Genomic DNA, 12,084 nt, shown 5'->3' with positions numbered 1-12,084 from the left:
GAATATAAAGATGGAAAAACAATACATTTTTTCTATTGTAAAAAATTATATAAATGTGGTATTGCTGCCTTATCAATTTTACCACAAAGAGAACGGCATAAAAAAAACAACTACAACTTCTGAACTTCTGCTTTTTGTTCATTCTGCTTCTCAAAATTGGAATGAAAAACAATCAAAGATATTATATGCTCGAAAATAGTATCAATAAAAACATCAACTCGACCCGCAAAAACAATCCCTCACATGACTCTGTAGAAGAATAGAAAAATTATGGTTCTCAGAATGTGGCGATGCAAAAACTTTTTTGCAAATCTGGCATCGCTGTAATCACCAACCTGAATAAAATCAATTATTCAACTGCTGTTGAATTGTTTATTCTGCCCCCCAAAGATCACATATTTATCCTGCACTCTGCACTGACTGCTTACAATGGGGTTTCCATGTAAATCTCTGAAACAAAACGGAACCCTCAGCGGAAGATTCCCTATAATAAGGCAGATGGACATACTGTGGACGCCGTCTGGCCTATGATCTGGCGATGTCCGTCTTTTTAAGAGTAAACAAAAGAGTGGTAGGCCACAGTTTTGTGCACTTCTGAAAAGGACACTACTGAACAGAGGCCAGCCGGAGTCCAGAGTAACTCTGCTGCCTCATTATAGTGAATGGATCCCTCAGGGATATCATCTGAATCACATCATTAATAGATTTAGCTGGAAACCCCGATGTAAGTTCTCAGCGTAGAGCGCCGGATAAATGTGATCCGAAATATTATGTCAAATGTTCGCAATAAAAGTTTCAACTCAATCCACAAATAAAGCTAGTACCCATTCAGGTCCTAAATCTGCCAATGGAAATATACAGTCATGGACAAAAATTTTGAGAATGAGACAAATATTAATTTTTCCAAAGTCTACTGCTTCATTTTTTCTAATGGCAATTTGCATATACTCCTGAATGTCAGAGTGATCAGCTTAACAGCAATTACTGTACTTGCAAAGTCAATATTTGCCCAGAAAATGAACTTTAACCCCCAAAACACATTTTAACATCATTGCAGTCCTGCCTTAAAAGGAGCAGATAACATCGTTTTAGTGATTGATCCATTAACACAGGTGTGGGTGTTGATGAGGACAGGGCTGGCGATCAATCAGTCATGATTAAGTAAGAATGACATCACTGGACACTTTAAAAGGAGGCTGGTGCTTGGTATCATTGTTTCTCTTCAGTTAACCATGGTTATCTCTAAAGAAACACGTGCAGCCATCATTGCACTGCACAAAAATGGCCTAACAGGGAAGAGTATCGCAGCTACAAAGATTGCACCTCAGTCAACAATCTATCGCATCATCAAGAACTTCAAGGAGAGAGCTTCCATTGTTGTCAAAAAGGCTCCAGGGCGCCCAAGAAAGACCAGCAAGCGCCAGGACCGTATCTTAAAACTGTTTCAGCTGCGGGATCGGACTACCAGCAGTGCCGAGCTTGCTCAGGAATGGCAGCAGGCTGGTGTGAGTGCTTCTGCAAGCACTGTGAGGCGGAGACTCTTTGAGCAAGGCCTGGTTTCAAGGAGGGCAGCAAAGAAGCCACTTCTCTCCAGAAAAAACATCAGGGACCGACTGATATTCTGCAAAAGGTTCAGGGAGTGGACTGCTGAGGACTGGGGCAAAGTCATTTTCTCTGATGAATCCCCTTTTCGATTGTTTGGGACATCTTGAAAACTGCTTATTCGGAGAAGAAGAGGTGAGCGCTACCACCAGTCTTGTCTCATGCCAACTGTAAAGCATCCTGAAACCATTCATGTGTGGGGCTGCTTCTCAGCCAAGGGAATCGGCTCACTCAGAGTCTTGCCTAAAAACACAGCCATGAATAAAGAATGGTACCAGAATGTCCTCCAAGAGCAACTTCTCCCAACCGTCCAAGAGCAGTTTGGCGCCCAACAATGCCTTTTCCAGCATGATGGAGCACCTCGCCATAAAGCAAAGGTGATAGCTAAATGGCTCATGGAACAAAACATAGAGATTTTGGGTCCATGGCCTGGAAACTCTCCAGATCTTAATCCCATTGAGAACTTGTGGTCAATCATCAAGAGACGGGTGGACAAACAAAAACCAACAAATTCTGGCAAAATGCAAGCATTGATTATGCAAGAATAGACTGCTATCAATCAGGATTTGGTCCAGAAGTTGATTGAAAGCATGCCAGGGAGAATTGCAGAGGTCTTGAAGAAGAAGGGTCAACACTGCAAATATTGACTTGCTGCATTAACTCATTCTGTCAATATAACCTATTGGTACTCATAATATGATTGCAATTATATTTCTGTATGTGATATAAACATCAGACAAACACTAATAAAAACCAGAGGGCAGCAGATCATGTGAAAATATAATTTTGGTGTCATTCTCAAACATGACTGTAGAGGGATTCCACGTTAATGGTAGTACAAAGGCTCTGAAAAGCAAAATGGCACCTCACCCTCCAAAAGAAATCCAGCGAATTCTGTTCTCCCAAATCCTAATGCCCCAAGTGTGCACAAACTGCAGTTAGCATTTCGTTTGTCTTTTCTGTAGCAATGAGACACACTTAATTTATGGGGTCCATATTTCCAGAAGCACAAGCACAACATACTGGACACAACAATAGCAGATTTGCAATTTTCACTCAGCAACATCCATTGCTGCTTGTAGGTGGAAAACACCGATGGAGTCAAAATTGTCACTATACCGGTTAATAAATTCCCAGAAGGGTATAATTTTTAAAATGTGGTTACTTGAGAGGGGAATTCTGCTCTTCTGGCACTTAGGGGCTCTGTATATGGATTCTGCAAACTATTCTACTATAATTTGTTCTCCAAGAGTCAAATAGCGCTTCATCTCTACCAAGTCTCACCGTGTGGCTAAGCAGTTCTGTATAGCCACATATGGGGTATTTCCACATTCAGCAGAAATTTGGTGACAAATTTTGGTGCCATTTTTACACATTTTCCCATGTTAAAATGTAAAGTCTGGGGATTAAAACAAATTTTAGGTGGTAAAAATATATTTCTTTTCTTTTCACAGCCCAATGGTAAAGAAAATTCTGTGACCTACCTGTGGTGTCAATATGATTACTGCACCGCAAGATGAATTAATTGAGAGGTGTAGTTGTAAAATGGGGTCTTTTATGTGGGTTCTGCTGTTGTGGCTCCTCAGGGGCTCTGCCAATGTGACATGACACCTGAAACCAGTCCAGCAAAATCTGAACTCCATTATGGTGCTTATTCCTGTCTGAGCTTTGCACTGTGCTTCAAAAGTTGTTTTTGACCACATATGGGTTATCGCCATACTCAGTAGAAATTGCATAAGAAATTTTCAGGCCCATTTTCTCCTGCTATCCTTGTGAAAATGAAGAAAATTGAGGCTAAACCACATTTTTGGGGTGAAAAATATATATTTTTTCATTTCCACAGATCAACGGTGTAAAACTCTGTGAAACACCTGTGGGTTCAAGGTGCTCAGCATACATCTAGATAAATTCCCTGAGGGGTGTAGTTTCCAAAATGGGGTCACTTGTTTGGGGTTTCCACTGTTTAGCCATATCTGGGGCTCTCCAAGCACGAAATGACACCTGCAAACCATTCCATCAAAATCTGCTTTCCAAAACGTCACCTCCTTTCTGAGCCCTGCCGTGAGCCCAGTTTTACACCACACATGGGGTACCTGCATAGTCAGGAGAAATTGCACAACACATTTTGGAGTACATTTTTTCCCCATTACTGTGTGAAAATAATACATTTGGGACTAAAAGAACATTTTTGTGGGAAAAATGTGATTTTGTTATTTACATGGCTCTACGTTATAAACTTCTGTGAAGAACCTTGGCGTTCAAGGTGTTCATCAGACATCTCTAGATACATTCCTTGAAGGGTCTAGTTTCCAAAATGGTGTCACTTTTTGGGGGTTTCCACTGCTTAGGCACATCAGGGGCTCTCCACAAGGGACATGGTATCCGCTAATTATTCCAGCAAATTTTGCTTTCAAAAAGTCAAATGGTGCTTTCAAGCACTGCAATGCGCCCAAACAGTGGTTTTCTTTCACATAAGGGGTATTGGTATGCTCTGGAGAAACTGCACAGCAAATTTTGGAGTACAATTTTTCACATTACCATTGTGAAAATAAACAAAAATTGGGACAGAAGTTAAATTTTTGTGAAGTTAATTGTTAATTTTTTCCTTCTACATTTACGTTTCGGTATTTTCTGTCATATAGACCCCTCAAAGTCACTTCAAATGTGATCTGGTCCCTAAAAAAATTGTTTTGTAAATTTTGTTGAAAAAATGAGAAATCGCAGGTCAACTTTTAACCCTTAGAACTTCCTAACAAAAAGAATTGTGTTTAAAAAATTGTGCTGATGTAAAATAGGCATGTGGGAATATAATTTATTAACTATTTTGTGCAACATAACTCTCTGATTTAAGGGCATAAAAATAAAAAATGTGAAATTGCTAAATTTTCTACATTTTGTACCAAATTTCCATTTTTTTTCACAAATAAACGCAAGCCGTATGAAAGAAGTTTTCTAGAGTCATTACCACATAAAATTACACTGGTCAGAATTGTACAATTTGGCCTGGTCATGAAGGTGAAAACTGGCTTTGGGGCTGAAGGGTTTAAAAGGCAGGAGCATGTGGCCATGTACAATACCCCAAAAGTTTTGCAGTTGGCAAAATCTCTAACATTAAAACTAATTGCCCAAAGATACATTAGTGAACTCTTTACACAGCTTGATCCTATAGCAAAACCCACAATCACTGCATGTGAACGTACTACAGATCTTCAACCATGTATAAACTGAGAACGAGTTGATCTCTAATGGAACGACTTTTCCTATAGGTAATATTTGGGCTTGATTAAACTCTTAAGATCTGGATTAGCACAGTGTTTTTTAGGACCCGGTATACCTGATTAGTCTGATTGTGATAGGTGCAATTATTCCCTTTATCTTGTAGTAGAGGAGAGATTTCCTTTCACTATATAAGGTATGAAAAATGGCAGAATCCAGAATTTGATGAGGGTATCTTCTCTGAGTGAGCCTAGTCTTTAAATGGGTGGCTTGTACCAGGAAGACTTCATCCCTAGATCAGTTGCTCCTGATTTGGAGATATTGGCCCTATGATATTTCTGTTTTTAGAGGGACGGGATGATAACTCTTCCATTTTAAAAGTTATTATTCGCTGTTGGTTTACAATATGTAAACTTTGTCAAGTTACCATCCAAACCTCATTTTTCAATCAAATCGAGGAAGGGTAGCTCATTTTTGTTACATTTGGATGTGAATCTCAGTCCTATATTATTTGTATTTAAGAAATTAAGAAAAGTGATAAAATCATAATCGGTTCCAGACGATAAAACAAATGTCATCTATGTATCTGGCCCAAAATATAATTTTAGGATTCCACCACAACTCATCCTCTTGAAAGACCACAGCTTCCTCCCACCAGCCCAGGAGGAGGTTGCCATAAGACGAGCCACAGGGGATTCCCATAATGGTTTCCTGAGCTGGTGGAAGAATTTGCCATAAAAAAGAAAATAGTTGCGAGTGGGTACAAAAAGAAGCAGACGTCTAAGGAATTGATAATGCAGTTTACACTGCACTGCTTTAGATTTCAGAGAATAAAAAACCTTTATACCAGCTCCATGTGGAATTCTGCTGTATAACACCTCCATGTGTCAAGAGAGTACCCGTCTCAATCGTTATGCCCTCTAGTTTGATAAGAAAATCTGTTGTTTCTCTGATATATGATGGAAGTGCAGTAACAAATGAACGTAAAATCCTATCAATGTGTATGCCACCATTTTGGCTAACTGACATCACCGCCGAGACGATGGGACGTCTGTTGTGAATTCTGTGGCAGAGCTCCCTCCTGTGGTCACAAGTGGTACTTCGGCTGGTTCTCTCTGTGAGCTTCCGTTGGTGGAGGAAAGTGGTACTGCGGCTTCTGAGTTTCCTTCCTCAGGTGATGTGGTGAAGTCGTTAGGTGCTGCTCTATTTAACTCCACCTAGTGCTTTGATCCTGGCCTCTAGTCAATGTTCTAGTATTGGACCTGTTTCCTCCTGGATCATTCCTGTGGCCTGCTGCTCTGCATAGCTAAGTTTCTCTTTGCTATTTGTTTGCTGTTTTTTTCTGTCCAGCTTGTCAATTTGTTTTTTACTGCTTGCTGGAAGCTCTGGGACGCAGAGGGTGTACCTCCGTGCCGTTAGTTCGGTACGGAGGGTCTTTTTGCCCCCTTTGCATGGTTTTTTTAGGGTTTTGTGTTGACCGCAAAGTTACCTTTCCTATCCTCGCTCTGTTCAGAAAGTTGGGCCTCACTTTGCTAAATCTATTTCATCTCTACGTTTGTCTTTTCATCTTAACTCAAAGTCATTATATGTAGGGGCTGCCTTTTCCTTTGGGGTATTTCTCTGAGGCAAGGTAGGCTTATTTTCTATCTTCAGGCTAGCTAGTTTCTCAGGCTATGCCGAGTTGCATAGGGAGCGTTAGGCGCAATCCACGGCTGCCTTTAGTGTGGTTGGAGAGGATTAGGGATTGCGGTCAACACAGTTCCCACGTCTCAGAGCTCGTTCTTGTTTTTTGGGTTATTGCCAGGTCACTGTATGTGCGCTGACCTCTATGTCCATTGTGGTACTGAATTACCTTTCATAACAGACGTCCTTTGAGTAGGTGTAAGCCATTATGGATCTTCGGGAGCGATAAAGAGTGGGTATAGTGGGAAAGTAAGGTTCCACAAACTTAAATTCAGTTTTTGAGATTGAGCCTTGACCAGACACTCCACAAAGATTTTGTGAAGAGATTCACTGTACGCTGATGTAGGGTCCAAATCTACAATTTGATAAGTTTCCACATCTCTCAAGATGGAATAGCACCTAGACAAATATTTGCAATGATCTAACAAAGTCAGATTACCTCCATTATCTAAAATATCTTTAAAATAATATCTGATTTATATATGTACTGGATTGCTACAACAAATTTTCCATAGGTCTTCTTCTACCACCATAAGGAAGAGATCAATGCTTGTCACGTCTTCTATAAGGGGCATTTTAGTGCTTTTATCTTTAAGATTGGTGAATGGTCCTGTCCTATATCTATCATTTTCATTAAGTAGTTCTACCAATGTTTGGACCCCTTCCCAATATTCTTCAGATAATCTTAATTTTGAACATTGTACCTTATGACAATACGATCAGAGAAAGCTTTGGCCCACAGCGCCCACTGCCCCTCTTAGCTGCTCAACCCTGCTCCTCCAAAACCAGCTTCTCCACCATGACAGAAGATCAGCTCTCCACCCTCCTGTCAAGATCACACCTCACCACCTGCACGCTTGACCCGCTCCCATCCCACCTCATCCCTAACCTTTCCACGGTCTTCATCCCAACCCTAACGCACCTCTTCAACCTCTCACTCACAACAGGTGTCTTTCCCTCATCCTTCAAGCATGCCAAGATCACACCCATCCTCAAAAAGCCCTCCCTCGACCCATCCTCTGTGTCTAGCTATCGCCCAATATCTCTTCTCCCTTATGCCTCCAAATTGCTGGAGCAACACGTCCATCTTGAACTGTCCTCCCACTTCTCCTCCTGCTCCCTCTTTGATTGGTTACAATCAGGCTTCCGTTCCCATCACTCAACTGAAACTGCCCTAACTAAAGTCACCAATGACCTACTAACTGCCAGGAGCAAGCGACACTACTCTGTCCTCCTTCTCCTGGACTTGTCTTCTGCCTTTGACACTGTTGACCACTCCCTTTTGCTACAAATCCTCTCATCCCTTGGCATCACAGACTTGGCCCTTTCCTGGATCTCGTCATATCTGACAGACCGAACATTCAGTGTCTCCCTCCCCCACACCACCTCCTCACTTCGCCCCTTGTCAGTCGGTGTTCCTCAAGGCTCTGTTCTAGGACCCCTACTCTTCTCCATCTACACTTTCGGCCTGGGACAGCGCATAGAATCCCACGGTATGCAGTACCATCTCTACGCCGACGACACGCAGATCTACCTCTCCGGACCTGACCTCTCCTCCTTGCTTACCAAAATCCCGCACTGTCTGTCTGCCATTTCAGCCTTCTTTTCTGCTCGCTTTCTACAACTGAACATGGACAAAACAGAATTCATCATCTTTCCCCCATCTCACTCTACCCCTCCACCACATCTATCCATCAATGTCAATGGCTGCTCACTATCCCCAGTCCCACACGCCCGGTGCCTCGGGGTGATCCTCGACTCTGCCCTCTCTTTCAAGCCACATATCCAAGCCCTTGCCTCCTCCTGTCGTCTCAAACTCAAAAATATTTCCCGGATCCGTGCTTTCCTTGACCGCAACACTGCAAAAACGCTAGTGCATGCCCTTATCATCTCCCGCCTCGACTACTGCAACCTCCTACTCTCTGGACTCCCCTCTAGCACTCTGGCACCACTCCAATCCATCCTACACTCTGCTGCCCGACTAATCCACCTGTCCCCCCGCTATTCCCCAGCCTCTCCCCTGTGTCAAGCCCTTCACTGCTTCCTTTCGCCCAGAGACTCCAGTTCAAAACCCTCACACTGACATACAAAGCCATCCACAACCTGTCTCCTCCATACATCTGTGACATGGTCTCCCGGTACCTACCTACACGCGACCTCCGATCCTCCCAAGACCTCCTTCTCTACTCCCCTCTCATCTCTTCTTCCCATAACCGCATCCAAGACTTCTCCCGTGCTTCCCCCATACTCTGGAACTCTCTACCCCAACACATCAGACTTGCGCCTACCATAGAAACCTTCAAAAAGAACCTGAAGACTCATCTCTTCCGACAAGCCTACAGCCTGCAGTGATCCTCAACCTACTGAACAGCCGCACAGCCAGCTCTTCCCTCTCCTAGTGTATCCTCACCCACCCCCTGCAGACTGTGAGCCCTCGCGGGCAGGGTCCTCCCTCCTTATGTACTCGTGTGCCTTGTTATCTGCTCATGGTTAATGTAATTGTCTATATTTGCCCCGTATTCACATGTAAAGCGCCATGGAATAAATGGCGCTATAAAAATGTATAATAATAATAATAAAAATGATGTTCAACCCCTTCACGACATTTGATGTACCCATACGTCATGGTTGGGAAGGTGTTCCTGATCAATGATGTGTGGGTATGTCATGGCGACCGCGCGGGCACACTAGGATACATCGGGGGCTTATCTACAGCATTCCAGAATGCTGTAGATAAACCCCTGATGCTGGTGGGCTTAGCTCACCTTTGATTTTGGGGGTGACAGGTTCCCTTTAAGTGAAAGCTGAGACACGGCTGTCACAGCCAGAGGCAGTCCCCGCACTACATCCCAGATGTTTAACCCCCTTAATGCTAAGTTCAATAACTCCCAGGAGCTTGGTCATAGGCTTTTGTCATGGTAAAACTGACAGGTACAATGCATTGCAATAAATTATACCAGAGATCAGAATAATAAAAGCTAAAGTCTCATAGAGGGACTAAGTACAAAAATTAACCCCTTTCTGACATCGGACGTACTATCCCATCGAGGTGGGGTGGGCCCCCATGACCACGGACGGGATAGTACGTCCAGCGCGATCGGCGGCGCTCACGGGGGGAGCGCGGCCGATCGCGGCCGGGTGTCAGCTGCCTATCGCAGCTGACATCCGGCACTATGTGCCAGGAGCGGTCACGGACCGCTCCCGGCACATTAACCCCCGGCACACCGCGATCAAACATGATCGCGATGTGCCGGCAGTACAGGGAAGCATCGCGCAGGGAGGGGGCTCCCTGCAGGCTTCCCTGAGCCCCCCGCAGCAACGCGATGTGATCGCGTTGCTGCGAGGGTCTTACCTCCCTCCCTGCCTGCTCCAGACCCGGATCCAAGATGGCCGCGGATCCGGGTCCTGCAGGGAGGGAGGTGGCTTCACAGAGCCTGCTCAGAGCAGGCACTGTGAAGCAGCCTGCACTGCTCTCAGATCGGTGATCTGACAGAGTGCTGTGCACACTGTCAGATCACTGATCTGTGATGTCCCCCCCTGGGACAATGTAAAAAAGTTAAAAAAAAATGTAAAAAAAAATATTCCTAAATAATGAAAAAAAAAAAAATATTATTCCCCTAAATACATTTCTTTATCTAAATTACAAAAAAAACAATAAAAGTACACATATTTAGTATCGCCGCGTCCGTAACGGCCCGACCTATAAAACTGGCCCACTAGTTAACCCCTTCAGTAAACACCATAAGAAAAAAAAAAAAAAACGAGGCAAAAAACAACGCTTTATTATCATACAGCCGAACAAAAAGTGGAATAACACGCGATCAAAAAGACAGATATAAATAACCATAATACTGTTGAAAGCGTCATCTTGTCCCGCAAAAAACGAGCCGCCATACAGCATCATCAGCAAAAAAGAAAAAAAGTTATAGTCCTGAGAATAAAGCGATGCAAAAATAATTATTTTTTCTATAAAATAGTTTTTATCGTATAAAAGCGCCAAAACTTAAAAAAATGATATAAATGAGGTGTCGCTGTAATCGTACTGACCCAAAGAATAAAACTGCTTTATCAATTTTACCAAACGCGGAACGGTATAAACGCCTCCCCCAAAAGAAATTCATGAATAGCTGGTTTTTGGTCATTCTGCCTCACAAAAATCGGAATAAAAAGCGATCAAAAAATGTAACGTGCCCGAAAATGTTACCAATAAAAACGTCACCTCGTCCCGCAAAAAACAAGACCTCACATGACTGTGAACCAAAATATGGAAAAATTATAGGTCTCAAAATGTGGTAACGCAAAAAATATTTTTTGCAATAAAAAGCGTCTTTCAGTGTGTGACGGCTGCCAATCCTAAAAATCCGCTAAAAAACCCGCTATAAAAGTAAATCAAACCCCCCTTCATCACCCCCTTAGTTAGGCAAAAATTAAAAAAATGTATTTATTTCCATTTTTCCATTAGGGCTAGGGTTAGGGCTAGGGTTAGGGTTAGGGCTAGGGCTAGGGTTAGGGCTAGGGTTAGGGTTAAGGCTAGGGTTAGGGCTAGGGTTAGGGTTAGGGCTAGGGTTAGGGCTAGGGCTAGGGCTAGGGTTAGGGCTAGGGTTAAGGCTACAGTTAGGGTTGGGGCTAAAGTTACGGTTAGGGTTTAGATTACATTTACAGTTGGGAATAGGGTTGGGATTAGGGTTAGGGGTGTGTCAGGGTTAGAGGTGTGGTTAGGGTTACTGCTGGGATTAGGGTTAGGGGTGTGTTTGGATTAGGGTTTCAGTTATAATTGGGGGGTTTCCACTGTTTAGGCACATCAGGGGCTCTCCAAACGCGACATGGCGTCCGATCTTAATTCCAGCCAATTCTGCGTTGAAAAAGTAAAACAGTGCTTCTTCCCTTCCGAGCTCTCCCGTGTGCCCAAACAGGGGTTTACCCCAACATATGGGGTATCAGTGTACCCAGGACAAATAGGACAACAACTTTTGGGGTCCAATTTCTCCTGTTACCCTTGGGAAAATACAAAACTGGGGGCTAAAAAATTTTTGTGGGAAAAAAAGATTTTTTATTTTCACGGCTCTGCGTTATAAACTGTAGTGAAACACTTGGGGGTTCAAAGTTCTCACAACACATCTAGATAAGTTCCATGGGGGGTCTAGTTTCCAATATGGGGTCACTTGTGGGGGATTTCTACTGTTTAGGTACATTAGGGGTTCTGCAAACGCAATGTGACGCCTGCAGACCATTCCATCTAAGTCTGCATTCCAAATGGCACTCGTTCCCTTCCGAGCCCTCCCATGCACCCAAACGGTGGTTCCCCCCAACATATTGGGTATCAGCGTACTCAGGACAAATTGGACAACAACTTTTGGGGTTAAATTTCTCCTCTTACCCTCGGGAAAATACAAAACTGGGGGCTAAAAAATAATTTTGGGGGGAAAGATTTTTTTTTTAATTTTCACGGTTCTGCGTTACAAACTGTAGTGAAACACTTGGGGGTTCAAAGGTCTCACAACACATCTTAGTTCCTTAGGGGGTCTAGTTTCCAAAATGGTGTCACTTGTGGAGGGTTTCTACTGTTTCGGTACATTAGGGGCT

General features: G+C 43.3%; 1 protein-coding gene across 1 annotated transcript in view; it reads right to left on the bottom strand.

Annotated features, from left to right (window-relative positions):
• LOC138674620 (snake venom metalloproteinase atroxlysin-1-like) overlaps positions 1–12,084 on the bottom strand; it is a 43,147-nt gene that overhangs the window by 15,695 nt on the left and 15,368 nt on the right. The gene's annotated exons all lie outside the window — the stretch shown is intronic.

The sequence above is a fragment of the Ranitomeya imitator genome, chromosome 4 (assembly GCF_032444005.1).
Source record: "Ranitomeya imitator isolate aRanImi1 chromosome 4, aRanImi1.pri, whole genome shotgun sequence".
In the NCBI taxonomy this organism is placed as follows: Eukaryota; Metazoa; Chordata; class Amphibia; order Anura; family Dendrobatidae; genus Ranitomeya; species Ranitomeya imitator.
This window is presented reverse-complemented; position numbering and strand designations above follow the sequence as displayed.